At 39.6% G+C, this 16,543-nt stretch overlaps 1 long non-coding RNA gene across 4 annotated transcripts in view; it reads left to right on the top strand.

Moving 5' to 3' along the window:
- Positions 1-15,022, top strand: part of LOC102553570 (uncharacterized) — a 36,791-nt gene extending 21,769 nt beyond the window's left edge. Inside the window, exons 3-7 of one of the 4 annotated variants that reach the window (XR_001836165.3) lie at positions 5,659-5,704; positions 6,198-6,283; positions 6,923-7,082; positions 12,592-12,670; positions 13,533-15,022. This is a non-coding gene — a long non-coding RNA (uncharacterized LOC102553570). The remainder of the gene's footprint in view (positions 1-5,658; positions 5,705-6,197; positions 6,284-6,922; positions 7,083-12,591; positions 12,671-13,532) is intronic. The other 3 variants (XR_001836166.3, XR_005499728.2, XR_005499729.2) reach the window with 3 other exon arrangements.
- Positions 15,023-16,543: the final 1,521 nt, after the last annotated feature.

Here is a 16,543-nt window from a genome sequence, read left to right on the forward strand (position 1 = left end):
ATCCTTCACTTTCCCAAGAATCAAAACATTGAGTGTTTGACAGGTTGGTGGTACAGGGCATAAACCAATCTCTGGTCCTTGATAGACCATTTAGAAATTGTTGGCTATTCTTCATTGTATGAGTGTTCTGTAGTTTACCTGTTCACCTATTTAAGCACAGATAGATTTGTTTTGTAGTTTGAAACACTTATGAATAAAACTTAAGTATCTGTGTATAGGTAGTTGTATGAATATAAGTTTTCAGATCAGTTGAGTGAATATCGAAAAGTCTGATTGCTGACAATTTAGTATTTCCAACAAACTCTTCCAAAAGCTTGAACCTGCAATTTTTTATTTATAGTAGCAGTGATTTGATTTCTGTGACTTCACATCTTCACTGCCAACGTTATAATCTTTTTATTAATTTTTGCCATACTATTAGGCACATTGTTCTTGTATGTTCTTCTTATATTAGTTGGCAGCCTCCTAATGACAAGTGAGGTTGGGTCTAATTGCTTTCTGTATTTTTCTTCTTCAGGAGGCCTCAACCCTACAGTGGACCTCCTAATTGGTTGTCCGGTGCCAAATGACCATCCCTTAAAACATGCATACAAGTGGCATTATAGAGACTAAACAGATCACACAGACACACAGACACACACACATACAAATATATACATATATATATTTGCATATATATATGCTTGGTGCCCACAGAGGCTAGAAGAGAGTGCTAGATACCTTCAAGCTGGAGGTAACAAGAGTTGTAAACTGCCACTGGGTCTTGGGAACAAAGCTTAAATTCTTTGCAAAAGCTGCAAGTACTCTTAACTGCTGAGTCATCTTGCCAGCCCCACCACACATTTCAAATGTCAGATTTATACCTAGTTTAATTTTCTTTATAATGGCATTGCCTTTCTAAAGTTTGAAATTCCAATTATACATTACTGATACGAAAAGAACAATTGCTTTGAATATTAACTTTTTGGAAAATTGACTTTTGAATTTTAATATACTTTGCACCTTGCAGTACTAGTGTTTTAATTGTAGTAGTTTTATTTTCTTTCTTGTTGAGTTTCTGGGATATTATGCATAAACAATCTTGTTATCTTTGAACATAAAATTTTGCCTCTTCTTTCCTATCCATACACACATAAGTATGATTTCATCATTACTTTGTTATTATATTATATATTATATTATAGGGTAAAAAGGAGGTCCTAGTCCTGACCTCAAAAGGAAAACACAATTTCTCATCTTTAATCAATGTTAACTACAGGGTTTCTACACACACTTTTACAAAGCTAAAAATTTTCTATTTCTACTTTGCCAAGTGCATATTAAAATGAGCAGATAGCAATTGATAGGACCATGTTCTTTTTTCTTCTTTAGGTCAATGATTTTGTAGTTTTCATTTATTCAAATTCCTATCTTGAGTAATTCCTATGCATCTAGATTTAACCCTATTTGTGTAATTCATTCTATATCATTGCACACCATGTTCTGATACTTTGTTGAGCATGCTTGCATGTATGGTAACAAGAGACATGTATGGAATGGCTGAAGTTTTCCTATCTTGTAATGTCTTTACCTGGCTTTCCTAATAGGGCGTATGGTAGTTTGAATGGGTATGGCCCCAAAGACTCATGTGTGTGAATGCTTGGCCCACAAAGAGTGTCATTATTCACAGATATGGCCTTGTTGGAGTAATTATGACCTTGGAGGAAGTGTGTCACCGTGGAGGTGGGCTTTGAGGTCTCGTATATATGTTCAAGCTCTGTCCAGTATAGTCAATCGCCTGCTGCTGCCAGCAGAATCCAGCCCTCTTCTGCTGTCTTGGATGAAGATGTAGAACTCCCTGCTCCTTCAGAACCATGTCCACCTGGATGCTGCTATGTTTCCACCTTGGTAATAATGGACCGAACCTCTGAAACTGTAGGCCAGCCCAGTTAAATGTTTGCCTTTATAAGAGTTGTGTTGTTTCTATTGTCTCTTCATATAAATGAAAACTCAAACTAAGTCAGAGTACCATTATGTTACTAAGAGATAATTCATAATTATCTCTTGATAATTATGCCCTTGATTTCCTATGGAAGTGATCATAGGTAGTTGATTTTGTTTCTTCCATTAGTGTTTAAAATATTACTAGTTATTTATGAGTTGATAGTGCATTGAGGAGTGGGAGGATATTGATTACTGTACTGATTCAGCTCTAAGAACTAAGAATGAGTATTAGTTGTATTACCAGATGTTCTTTATGTGTCAATGCATGTATCTTTTATGAAATTAGTATTTCTTTCAAAATAGCAAATTTATAAGGGGTGTGTGTGTGTGTGTGTGTGTGTGTGTGTGTGTGTGTGTGTGTGTGTGTTTCCTGCTTCTTATGGCTCCATATCTTTTATTAAATTCAGAAAAATCTTGTCCGTGTCTACTATTACCTCACTTTTTCTTCTATTTTGTTCTCTATTCCAATTACATGAATGATATATTTTGGAAATCTCTAGTATATTATTTTCTTTAGTCATTATTCTTTTTTCCATTTATACTTTATTAAGGGATGTTTATTTTAGCCTATCTGCACACCCACTCTTCCTTTCTTGATGTTCAGTCTGTTGATCGATATAACATGCAGTCTTTCTTTCCATGGCGATATTCTTGATATTCAGCCTTTTTCTGTGCAACCTGGGAAGATAGTAACAATCGACTTTCCTGCTGAACACTTAGACTGTAGGGATTGATGGGACATCCAGAATCAGGGATTTCCAGTGTTTTCTGACGCTGTCTTGTTTCCTGTTATTTGTTCCCCCTTCCTCTTCTTCTCTTCAAACCTTCCCACATGATCCTACTCACTTTTTTTCAGATTCATGGACTCCTTTTTCATTAGTCATTATTGTAGAAATGTAGGTAAATGCTACTGGTATGTAAGCCTCAAGACTGGCTTTTTGGCCCTGGAAAACCAATTGGTGAGGTCTTTTCAGGAAAGAAAGCCCTTCTCCATTTCTAGCTTTTCTTAGTTGCCTGTGGCTCCTTGTGTACAGTAGAGACCCATTTCTCTGTCTACTTGGCATGCTCATCACCGATGCCCTTATTTAACCGACGTTTGGGCTATAATACTGATACTCTGTGGGTGTAGCTTTGGACAGTACTAGGAGACACAATCTTACCAAAAACTCCTGATCGTCTGGTTCCTGTAATCTTTCTGCTTCCTCTTCCACAATGTTCTCAGAGCTTTTGTTGAGAGAGTATTTTGTAGAAGTATCAGTTGGTACTGATTGACTGTGGGTTTCCATAATAGTCTCCATCTTTTGCAAAAAGACAATTTCTTAATACTCTTAAAATTTGCTACCTCTTGTCATAGCTTACCTAATTATAATTACCTGCTGTACATTTCTACTCTTAACATATTAATCAATTTATTTGACCTTACTTGCCTGATTCCTGTGTGGTGTTTGAGTATTCTGACAGCCTTATCTTTGTCTTCCAGCACGATCATGTAGCTGTTTAACGATGGACATAATGTGTGGTGTAACAAAAGGTCTTTTTCTAAGCCTACAGTGTACAGTTTTTATCTCTCTGTTAGAGCTTTGCTAAGGATCATGTTTCATGTTGCTAGGGGTGACAAAAGACTCAAAATTTATTTGACATCCAATATCCTGTCTCACTTATGACCTGGAATTTCCCTGAAACTTATCCCCAGAAGTCCACTGTGCATCAAATTCACCCATGTGTCATTGTTGCAATGAAGCCCTGTCTTTGTGGTAATTGGATATTGGGGAAACTATTCTGTAATGAGATGAGTAAATCCCCAGCTTTTTAGTAGCCTTTGTTCCAGGTATGGTTCCTTTATTCTGATCTGTTGCAATTTCTTTTTCTGTTTAGGTGAAACAGAAGAGTTAATGATGGGTATGGTCAGGAGATTCTCTTTGCCCAGATAATGTAAGACCCTAGTCATGGTTTTCTCTGGAGAGTGAAGGCTTAGCTCTGGCGTGTACTCTGAATATTTCACATTTGTTATGTTTCTTTCCTTGACCAAGCTAGGAACTTATCTTTCCCAACTTTTTATGTTGGCAGTCTTGTGGTGGTTCCCTGGAGCAAACTCCATGAAAAGGTTGGGGCATCCTAACGTTGCATCTCCTTGGGATTTCTTACTCACAATCTAGTCTACTCTCTAGACTGCCACAATCAATTCATTAGCTTGATGGATTACAAACCCTGACAGTTTGACTTCTGCGTGAGCCCTGGTTTCTCCATGGGAGGAGACATGAGAGGTATATTCCCTGGCTGGTCTCAGAAGTACTTATTTTTAGTTTGTACAAGTGTCTGTGGCTGCGTGTGTGTGTGTGTGTGTGTGTGTGTGTGTGTGTGTGTGTGTGTGTGTGTGTGTGTGTGTAAGAGAGAGAGAGAGAGAGAGAGAGAGAGAGAGTAAAAGACTTCCAAACTTTACATGCTCAGATAAAAGTGGATTCTTTTTATTATTATAATTTTTATTAATATATTTCTTTACTTACATTTCAAATGTTATTCCCTTTCCAGCTTTCTTGTCCATAAGCCCCCATCCCCTCCCCCTCCCTCATACGGGTATTTCCCCCACCCATCCTCCTTACTCCTCGCCCCCCCAGTATTCCCCTGCACTGGGGGTCCAACCTTGGCAGGACCAAGGGTTTCCCCTACCACTGGTGCCCCAACGAGGCTATTCTCTGCTACACATGCAGCTGGAGCCCTGGGTCAGTCCATGTACAGTCTTTCAGGAGTTTCTATCTTAAATACCACATTGTTTAAAAGTCTCTGCGTACTTCTTTTTGAATTTTTAAAAATATTTATTTATTATTTATTATTATTTATTTAATATAAGCACACTGTAGCTGTCTTCAGACACACCAGAAAAGGGCATCTAATCCCACTATAGATGGTTGTGAGCCACCACGTGATTGCTGGGAATTGAACTCGTAACCTCTGGAAGAGCAGTCAGTGCTCTTAACAGCTGAGCCATCTCTCCAGCCCCTCTGAATACGTCTCTCTTTTATTTATTTTGTTTTTAGAATTTTATTAGTTTTATTTTTATGTGCACGGCCTTTTTGCCTACACACATGCCTGTGAAGAAGCCACACTGCACTGGTTGCTTTCACAGAGGAACTGGGTCCAATACCCAGCACCCACATAGTGATTCACAACCATCTTTAGCTCCAGTTCCAGAGGACCTAATGTAGATGCTCAGACCGATGTGGTAGCTTGCATCAGCTGTGGGTCTTCTGGGAGGGTTCTCGCTGGCCACATAGCAAGTAGTGAACAGCAGTCTGCAGAGCTCCCGGGATCCTGAGGGGTGTAGCTGTTCTCATCCACTAGGTTTTGTCAGTTCTGTCAGCACTTGCTCCTTTCCGCTGTTCACAGCCTCGCAGACCAGGCACCACATGGAGTAGATGATGCAGGCGCTGCACTGTCCTCACCGCCACTCAGGGGCAGGAAATACCCAGCCTGTTTGCTCCATTGAAGGAAGTGCCAGAGCCAGCAGGCAGGTCCCAGGCTTATTTCCTCCTCAGGCCTGTGGTATGTCTACTCCACAGGCTCTGGCACCAGCTCCAACATGTCTTCACTGACCAAAAGGGCAAAGTCCACCATCACCGGGGGTATGGGCTCATCCTGGTTGCCTCCAGGTTCTGAGACGAGGTCTCTTCCTTGCAGCTCCTGATGTCCTCCAGGGTGGCCGTGAGAACTTCCACATCATCCAGTGAGAACTGGGTACCCTGGGCAAAGATGCTTCCGTTCATAGCAATCGAGACTACTGTTGGGGAGTTGGACTACAGACTGTTAGACATCATAACAAATTCCCTTACTGTATAGAGACCACCCATAACATCTGTGATTCGACAGAATCCCGACTAATACGAACAGAACGCCCAAGAGCTGGAAGAACAACTACTCTTTTTGTCCAGTTAACCTTATCAGTTTTTTTTTTAAATAATTCTTTTGGATTTTGGTGGGGAGTTTTTTTTTGGGGGGGTGTTTGCTTATTGTTTTGAGATGGGGTCTCATTATGAAGCTGTAGCTGTCACAGAACTCACCATGTAGATCTAGAAGGCTTTGCCTGCCTCTGTGCTGGGAATAAAGGCACGCACTGTGAAGACCAAGCGTAAATTTGTCATTTTAGAAGAGTTTTGAGAATTATTTTCTGACTTGTATTAGTTACAAGTGGTATTTAATGCGATCTGTTATCCACGTAGGTATCCGTCCTTCTTGAACCAGTTTACCGCATTGCAAAGGTGTCATTAGCATGACCGCTTCACTGACGTTCTAACATCACAATCATGTAAGTAGATACCATGTTTCTATCCCTACAACAGAATACAGGCTATGCTCGACAAAGGTCCTTAAAGCTTACATACACAAGGATAAGTATATGAGTAAATAGAAGAGTTTTTAACGGCTATGCTGCTTTCTGCTTTGGGGATATATTTTGGAAATTAGCTTGTCTCCACCGTGCGGAGTAGAACCTCCCTGGGTATTTTTGGCATCTCCTTCCTTGTCGTCACCCTCTCTTGCTGATGGCGCCGGATTTATTGACTGTGTCTTGTGCAAATGTGACAGATCATTTTGTTTTGCTGTTTGCTATTTTCCTGTTATGATCTGAATGTTAAATCATGCTCTCCTCATCTGGGGAGATCTAGACATTTGACTATTGGTTACTGTCGATGTCGTTTCATGACTCTATAGAACCTTTAGAAGGTGGGGCTTCACTGAAGGAAGTCAGTTATTGGTACCCCAGCCCTAGCCCTGCTTTTTGTCATAGCTTGGCTCTGTTTTCCACTAAAAGATGAGGAAGTAATGAGTACTTGCCTTATGTTTGTGTTGTCATGGGTACCACTGCTTCCGTGTTTCTTGTCCAGATGATATCCCTTCAAGTCAGGAGTCGAAATAAATCCCACCTCACTTGAGTTTCTTTTATCAGGTATCCACAGCAAGACTAAAAGCAACTCATGCTCTCCCCTTATAGTGGGCTTCGATGATCGTCTTTCTGAGCCAAGGACAGCAACTGTCAATCCCTTTCAACCGGATTTGACTCAGTCGCTGAACCAGTGCAGAGAAAGCGAAGACGGTCACTGTACCAGGTACAGTGTTTGACTAATTGTGTTCTTTCCTGACCTCTGTTTTGTAGGTTGGTGCGGTGACCTGATAAGCAGCATGTGTAGTATATGGAAAAATAGTTCTAAACATACCGAGAGCAAATTGATTTTACGTTGTTGTTTGCTGTACTGGGGATTAAATAGAGGTTTTCATGCATGCTAGCCAGTAGCCTAAGCTATTTCATCCCCCTACTCCATACATATCAATGGTATTAGGAAACATATGTCCATACTGCCATTTAAATGAATAGTATCAGAAGTAAACTCTGAAGCTAAAAAGTAATGTGTGTTAAACCACATTTACTGGTCATTGCAAATTAACGTAGTCGACATAACTGTCCTATGCTCAGAGGTATGACAAGGAATGTTTAACTTACAGTAAGAAGCTTCGACTTGAAAAATTGGCTCTAAATAGTTAAAACACTTATATCCTTAAAACACTTAAAAAATCAAATAAGCAGGAATTAGAGTTATTACCGTTGTTGCAAATTTTATTTTTAAAATTAAAATTTACATTTTTTCACCTGGAGAAAAATCAAGAAAGAGAAAAAAATGATTAAATGTTACTCCTGGGGTTTGCTGAAGAATTTTTTGAAAACTTGCATAGTTTCTCTCACTCCTTCAATCCTCTCACCTGACTTTTAAAATCTATAATGATTATATAAACAACCTATCTTTTAAAGCCTATATCAACCTTGAATTATGTCAATGTTTAAATGAACTTACTCTGCTGCACGGATTTAAGGGATTGAAGGCCTGTGAGGATATAAATTTATATTGCCAAATACTGACCATTTATAAAATGGCCACAATAAAATATGTTATTACACTTGGAACAATAACAGAGTGGCTATTATCCCAGAGGAAGCAGGGGCATTGAATTGTACACTGAGTTCCCCATTTCATCAATTGATCAAATCAAGAAAATCTTTTAAAGGGAAATGAAAATGTCATTGCAAAAATTAACATGTTTGGGTTTTTTATTATATAAAATTATACATATATATACATATATATGTATATATAATTTGTATGGTTGTTTTAGTTAGATGTAGACAGGAGAAGCTTTTATCTATTTTATTTTATTTTTAAAGTGCAAATCACAACACTTAGGATGATTGGGGTGTGTTTGATGGTTTCACCACCAAAAACTGCAGAATTTTAAAATTCTCTCCTACAGTGAAAGATTGCCGAGACCTTAGAAATCTCTTTCAGAGCCCTGACAGTATTTCAACCAGCGCTTGTCCTCATTTGTGGCTCTGAGGTCTCCCTGTGCCCTTCTGGAGTCTCGGTTTCTTCATTGTAAGGTGTCCTGTTTCCAATGTCCCACCCTGGTGGACTCTGTGCTGCTGATTCTTGTGCTGTTCCGACAGAGCAAAGGACAGCTACCCATTATCTAGCTGTCAATGACTTCTCTAGGAGACACACTTAACACTTTGTTTTTCATGTCTTTGGAGAACTGAGATTAATGACTCCATTGTATATAGATCTGAAAAGTTGCTTGTTACAACTAATCAATCTGTTTGACTACTAATAAGCTTTCTGAACTCTCCTCAGTCTCTTGGTAATCACCTGATGCTTAAGTCCCCATTGCCTCCTGATTTATTTGAAGCCTTGATCCTTAGGTTTTGGGTTTCGTTATTTTGAGAACAAACTGAACAGCATTGGGTAGCTCCAGACTTGAAATAGATGTGGATGGTAGCTGTTGCTTTCTTATATCCCAAGCCAAAAAACCATACCATGTATTAAATCAGAACGTTCCAAGTACAGGACAAACTTGTAAGGTGTATGGACACCTTACAATGAAGAAACCGAGACTCCAGAAGGGCACAGGGAGACCTCAGAGCCACAAATGAGGACTAGCGCTGGTTGAAATACTGTCAGGGCTCTGAAAGAGATTTCTAAGGTCTCAACAAGGCTTGAGAGCCTTGGGGAGACATACATTTATTTTATAATTTTGAGCTTCATATAACATTTTTGAATCATTTAAGCTTTTGGATGAGTAGATCAAGTATTCACATTTTCATCTTTTATTTTGGTTTATATTTTTCATCCATTTTTTGCCTCATATCTGTTCTTGAAATTAAATATATCCATCCCTCTGTTCTCCACATCAAAGCTCTAATTCCCAAGTCTAATTATTATAGTTTAATGACTGTAAATTATACATAGCAGATGAAGATATTGTGCGCACAGAGAGATATATAGAGATACATGCTTGATACATAGTTACAGTTTGTAGTTTTTCTATAATAAATATTTGCTGTATACCAATAAATGGAATTGTAAGATTTGCTCAATTTGCATATTGTGGCACATAGAACTCTTAAGCCAACAGCCCCCTCTGCTGGGTGGATTTTCCCAGATTTATTGTGTATAATTTAAGCATAAACTTTTTTCAACCTTTGATAGCTCTTGTGCATGTACTATTTAACTCAGAACCAAGTGTGCTCTTATTTATAGTACACTGCATTAGCTCAGGCATCTACATGATAAGAATCCTATTTTTCAGTGAGTTTCACCTTTACCTATTTTGAAGATTTTTTTTGAAGATTTGGTGATGCATCTAAGACCATGTTTACAATAAAGCTATTATTATTTACACACACACACACACACACACACACACACACACACACACACACACACACACACACTTCTGGTATCATTAGTTAATTAGGTTGTTTACGTCCAGAACTCTGATAATGAACTATTAAGCTGTTAGGTGAGGATCATGATTGGGGAATCTAAGTCTATTAATCTCAGATAAAGACGACCACATATGGAAGAAATGATTTAACCAATCTATCTTGGAGAACCAATGAGTTGAATTGGAGTTACTTCCAGTAGCATGGTTAAGTGTTTTATAATAGGAGCATAGAGGAGAGATTAATCTGAGACACATAGGTGAGGAGTCATTTATAAGTCTTGGGCAAGGAATTACTTATAGTATCATGGAGAAGGGGTCACTTAGAAGGCATCACTGAAGGCAAGTCATAAACATTTCTTTAAATGTTGGTGACTTCTGTTAAATATGTGCTCAGTTAACTCAGAGCTGTTCTTATATAAAGGCCTTTCTGGATTAGATTTTCTTTAGTTATGGACATGTTTTTAAGTATTCCAAAAGGAAAAAGAATCTCACTGCCTCACATTTTTGAATCTGAAGCTTATTTAGGACATTAGTTTCCTGTGTCATTCATTTTCATTCTATCTGTCAAAGGCAACGTTCAAGAAGGCACTGGAAGGTTACTGTAATGAACATGGCAGACACAAAGGTGTGAACAATGTTTGAATCAAAGATTGGAATGTTGATCTGAGAATTCCACATCTCCATTGGGAATCAGAGGGCAGGGTATGTGGAAAGATCGTAGACACTGGATGATCAGGCGTTCTTACGTTTCTCCCATCTAACTGAGTCTTTACTGTGGAGACGTCAGTCAACAATGCAGACTCATTAATCCCAATAATAGTTCAGTCACCTGAGAAGACGGGCTCTGGGGAAAACTATTTTCTTTATTTCTGAATTTCACATAGCTTATCTGCACAACTACTAAGGACAAATGAAGCCACATATAACATGTTTTATCTAATGCCCTAAAATGCTAAGTCTTAAACATGGTGGACAAACCATATTCAGATAACTACTTGAAACTTATATGAATTACTTCAAAACAAAATCAAAAGGAATGTCAAATGTATAAAGATTGTCTTTTCTATGCCCTTTTCAGCTTTAAATAATGACATGGAGACTTACTACATTTATAATAAGCTTTGGGCCCTATAGCTGAGCAGATTCTCTGCTGTGTGTGTGGCCTGTTATCTGCAATGTTTGCCTTGCCTGGAAACAACTTCTTCATTTGTATCCCAGTATTGATACCCTCAGTGCCTACCCTCTCCCTCTCTCTCCCCCTCCCCCTCTTCCTCTCTCTCTCCCTCCCCCTTTCCCTCTCTCTCTCTCTCTCTCTCTCTCTCTCTCTCTCTCAATTTCTCTCTCTTCCTCTCTGCCTTTTCCTCTCCTGTCCATCTTTTGGCTGAATAGATTTTTAATTAACCAATGAAAAAGCAATGGAAAACAAAGTTTGTAGAACCATTGAGTCAGGAGATGTTTCATAATAACGCTAATCCAAACTGCAACCAGTTCTCTGCTGGCAAAGAAATCAGCACTTGAATATACAGTACAGAAAACATCCATTAACATCAATTTAAATAGTCTTTATTCTCCAAATTTTTGTATTATGAGACTACGTCTTTAATATATTACTTTGAAGAATATTAATAGGTGGTATTATAGAAAGAAAAATTTCATTGGGTCTGGAGAGATGGCTCAGTGGTTAAGCTCTCAGTCCCCAGCACCCAAGCAGGACAGTTTGTAACTTTCTGTCACTCCAGCTCCAGGGGATGACACACATAATTCTGGCCTCTGAGGGTACCCCTTCCCCCCCACCTGCCTTACACACTAAAGATGAAGTAATTGAGAAGTTCATATATAGAGGAAGTCATAAGGAGGCAAAATAAGAAAACTAGTAAACCAGTGATACAAAGGATGCTATGAGATGGTAAGAAGTGAGGTGTTTAATTTCTGCATGTGCATATGTGTGTATTATGTGCATGTTCACACACTGTAGACACACGTGTGTATGGGGAGGATGCTTGTGCATACTATGTGCTTGTTCAACATTCAGCTAGTCACTCACTCTGGGTATTCACTTTTTTGCCTTCTGCATTCCCACTTCTGGAATTATAATATGTGGATCACCAAAGGGTAATGTGTGCACCTGCATGGGAACACACACACACACACACACACACACACACACACACTCACACACATACATACATACACACACAGACACATAGACACACACAGAGACACACAGACACATAGACACACACACAAACACACACACACTCACACACATACATACATACACACAGACACAAAGACACACACACACACACACACACACACACACACACGGTGCTAGAGAGCTGAGCTCTTCACAGTAACATTTTATTGAGCCATCTCTCGTGCATCGAACTTAACACTGGAGGCAAGAATTTTCCAGCTGAGGAGACCTTAGTGAAAGAGAAAGGCAGCATATCTTTTTCTGCTTGCCCAGCTTGTACTGAGGACTACTTTCCAGGCAATCCTGGCTCAGGAGGGCAGATGCAAAACACAGTGACAGTGGAAGTCATACAATTCATTCTGGGAGAGCATTCTGCAGCACAGCACACAATTGTTTTGATCCAGCATTTTTCTTCTTCCATCAGTTTTTTTCCTTGAGCAGCTCAGCCAGTTCACAGGGATGAAGGCTTCCTCTTTGAGAAGGCCAGGAGGCAGGCAGGCAGCTCCTCAAGCTTGCTCTTTTTGTCAACCCTTGTTAGTGACGATGTGACATTTTCTCTGCTTGGAACCCCAAATTAAGTCTAGGCATCTCATCAGTATATTTTCAAAGTCATGTCATTTTTATTTTTCTTACACTTTTACATGCAGAGAGTGTATCATTTTGACAAGACATCTATCTCTAGCAGCTGATTGTCTCCTCACGTCATGGACAGTGTGCATCAGTAAGGTATTAGCTGTTTGTAATGTAAATAATGAAGTCACTATAACTCGTGTTTTCTAATCTTTGGCATGTGAAAGTTAAGATAATGTAAAATGCATTTTTTAATGACGGCAAGATTTTCTTGGCTGCAGTTCACAGCTCCTCTGGTGACTCATTCAGTAGTAGAGTTTTCGATGGGATAGTTTTCAAGGCTGGGTAGGGGATGATCTGAAATGTTGCTATGCATTTTACTCCACGTGAAATCAGAATGGGGGGTGATTTGTTTCTACAGGATTGTCTTCTTAGTCATTATGCTCTTTATTTTCTGTCAATAGTAGCCACTGTGTCAAATTACTGCAAGAGACTATGTGGTGTCTATAATAAAGAGTAACTAAGAAAGAAGTGGGTCCAGCATCACACAAGCTCTTTATGGAGACTTTAGCTACTCCTTGGTCCCACTTTCATGCTGAGGACATTTTTTCCAGATGATTGGACCTATGCAGAGCTCCTATGTAGAAGCTGCACTCTCTATTCTAGTGTCCCCAGTAATGGGAAGATAATGTCCTATATGGTAGAGCTCTGGAACTGGATACTGATTAGAACCTGGCCATCTACTTCAAAGGAGGCTATTAGTTGAGACGGTGTTGGACTCGATTATCTCCAAACAGTAAAATAAGCTTACTGCCAGAATTTGGAAGTAACTATGAGAAAAATTCACAGCAGCAGAGTGGATGTTCTGAGATTTTGAGTTGAATATCCTTCATCCATCAGGAATTATGGGTAGCCAAAGAACACTCTAAAAAAATTAAACATGCTACCTTCATTGACTTTTGTACTTTTAGCTTAGGCAACATTAATTTATGTTTTCGTGATCTTTGCTTTCTCCCAGCTTTTCTCCTGGAATGTTGTAAGTTTGAAAATCAGTGAACGTATCTTATCAGTGTTTTGATACTATAAGTATCATGAATAAATTTAAGGCCACAAAAACTCTAATGACTGAATTCCCCCGTTGAAAATGCAAGAAGACATCAAGTGGGATTTACAAACTCAACCAAAATCTTACTCATGCTTTGTTTACTTGTCTCTTCATTCAACGAATATGTATCAAGGTACCAGCACAAAAGAGAAGGTAGGTTAAGAGGTGGTAGGGTTTGTTAGTTTTTTTTCCCTATACAGGTATATGTGAGAGAGACTTTAAAATAAATGGAATGGAGAATAGAACATGCTACCTACTTTGAAGAAATGGTAAGCCGGTAGCATATATAAGGATGTAAACACGGAGTTAGTGAATACAATAGTTATTCCAACCGAAGTCTATCTGTAGATTGAATAAAGATAAGTGTCTGGAAGCTTTGCAGAGGCACTGAGAGGATTGGGATCTCTTGGCTTTGAGCTCTGTTCAGAAGCTATGTTGGTGTAGGTGAGAATTTCTAGACCGGAAACAGAACAGGACGACAGAATCACTAAAGGTCTAATGAACAGTCTTATACATTACACCATACCAAATGAATGAATGAATGAATATCCGCTTTGCATAGCACATTAACTTCCCAATGAGCCTCTGCGGCATACACACAGCCATTAGAGAATTCTTTTCAGGGTGTTTCCCTATTATAGCCATTTGGGGATGTGAGAAATTACATTCAACAGCCTGGAAAAGTACCCCCAGAGCTTCCATTAGCATCTGTGTCTCATCTCCTTGTGCTGGTGAGTATCTCGATTCACATCTCCAATCACTCTGCCCCACTTTTAATGCTGGCTAATAAAACCCAAGTACTCATTAGAAAATAAAAATATTTGCCTGGCATACCACCATAAACAAAGCTATTGGAATGGTACATCATTTTTATAACTATATGCACATGAATATAATGAGATAACAAATGTACTTTATCCCCAAAATAAAGATGCACCAGTTGTGATCAGAGAAAGTGTGGGAAGCAAGCTCCATTAGGAACTCTTCATCAGCACAGTGCTGTGTGTGTGCTCTGGTGACACAGTTGGGTGTTTTCAATCGGTCTTTGCTATCCATTGGCTTGCCTAGTTTTAGATAATTTGTTATGAGCTATGTGTAATAACTAACATCAGTGGTCAAGTTGACAGCATCTGACCTCACCTGGAAGACTTATTTCTAGCAGGGCCTGTGAGGAATTTTGAGATTCATTAGCTGAGATAGGGATTCCTACCCAGAATATGGGTGTCCCCAGTTCTTTGGCTAAGATCACTGACTGAGATTACTGACTGAATAAAAAGAAAGCAGGCAGAGAGGAAGCATTTTATCCCACTTTCTCTGCTTGCTGACTGCGGATGCAACGTGATCAGCTGACTCATGCTCCTGTCATGCCTTCCTTGCAATGATGGACTGTACCCTTCTAGTGAAAGCTGTAACAAACCCTTCCTCTCAAGTTGCTTTGAGTTCGTCCACCACAGCAGGGAGAACAGTCACAAATAAAAACTTGTCACTGTGTTTAGTACCCCAAGGTAGATCTAAGAGGTGGTTGGTCCAGCATAGAGAAGTTCGGGGAGGGGGGTCCTTGGTGTTTTCCTAGTGAATGGAGTCTGCTTTCTCTTGCTTCTGAAACTTAAGTAGACATTAAAGAATGTAAAAAATGTTAATTGTGGGCTTTAATCCAAAATGGAATAAAAGGCTATGGTTAATCTATGTTCATCTTCTTACCAGGATTATAAGACTCCTGACTTGGCAAGAGTTCGAGGCTTTACATGAGAAGAGTCTGCTCTCTCCAGCTTCTGCTCTTGCCTTACTTAGAGTTCCAATTTGCATTGTCCTAAATGAGCTACCCAGCTACAGAACTTAGAGCTTTGTCAATACTATTTCTGTCTTGGGAAATTCTTACTCTTCCACCAAGAATCATGAATCCTAGGGTCAGAGGACAAATGGAGCAGCTGATTTTTAAAGAGTATCCTCCTTGCTGCCAGTATATGTGCTGTATATATGTCCCACGCTATGTCTCGCCAGCAAGAATGACGCAGGACACAAAGGATCCTTTTGCAGAAACAGCTTTAATGCATCTTGAGAGCGAGAGCACAAGCTTATAACACGGAGACCCCGAGTGAGGGAAAGACCATCCCTTATATAGGAAACTATCCTCGCCTAGGACGTGTCACTCTCTGGCTGGTCAGCTGGTCGCTGCCAAATGTGCCAGATGACGTACCACAGCATACGTGTCCCCCTGAGTGAGGAATTTACCAGGTGCTTGCGTATTGCCCTTTTATTAGGTGCATCCTGCTGGATATCGGCGCCATCTTACAATGGAGAATGTGAGGACGGCCCTCCACATATATACCCATAAACAGAATTATATTTAATATTCTCTTGGCATAGTATAGATGCCATCTAAGTATTATAGAGTTAATAATAAATGTTAAACTTTATCCAAAGACTGCAAGATGATTCTTGTGAAAACAAAAACAAACAAACAAACAAAACCACACCTTGTGATTATTGGCTACAGTTCGAGCTTGCTCAGAAGCATATGTGTTAGGTAGAGTTCCCCCAGGCACTGGCTGATTTATTCCCAGCTCCTGATTTATTAAGCTTACACTGACGGAGACAGCTGAGCTTGGCTTTCTACCCTCTGAAGAGTGCTGAGGTTCAGAAGGACCATGTCACACATCCCACCCGCCTTCTACTCCTGTCCACACATCTTTAGTCTTATCTATCCTAGTGAGATGGGTTATTGCCACTTTGAAAATGATGAGCGAAGAGAAATAATATCCATATGATAGGTGGAGGTCTTTCCCCACAAAGTGAGTGACAGGGGCAAAGGTGGAGACAAAGCTGGACCTTTTCATCACCAGGTGCTGTCCAGTAGGTAGCAGGGCAGCTCTCCTCCTGGGACTAACCCCTTTCCTGAGCAGTCTGTCTCATAAGCTGTGAAT

This window comes from Rattus norvegicus, chromosome 1, assembly GCF_036323735.1.
Source record: "Rattus norvegicus strain BN/NHsdMcwi chromosome 1, GRCr8, whole genome shotgun sequence".
Lineage (NCBI taxonomy): Eukaryota > Metazoa > Chordata > Mammalia > Rodentia > Muridae > Rattus > Rattus norvegicus.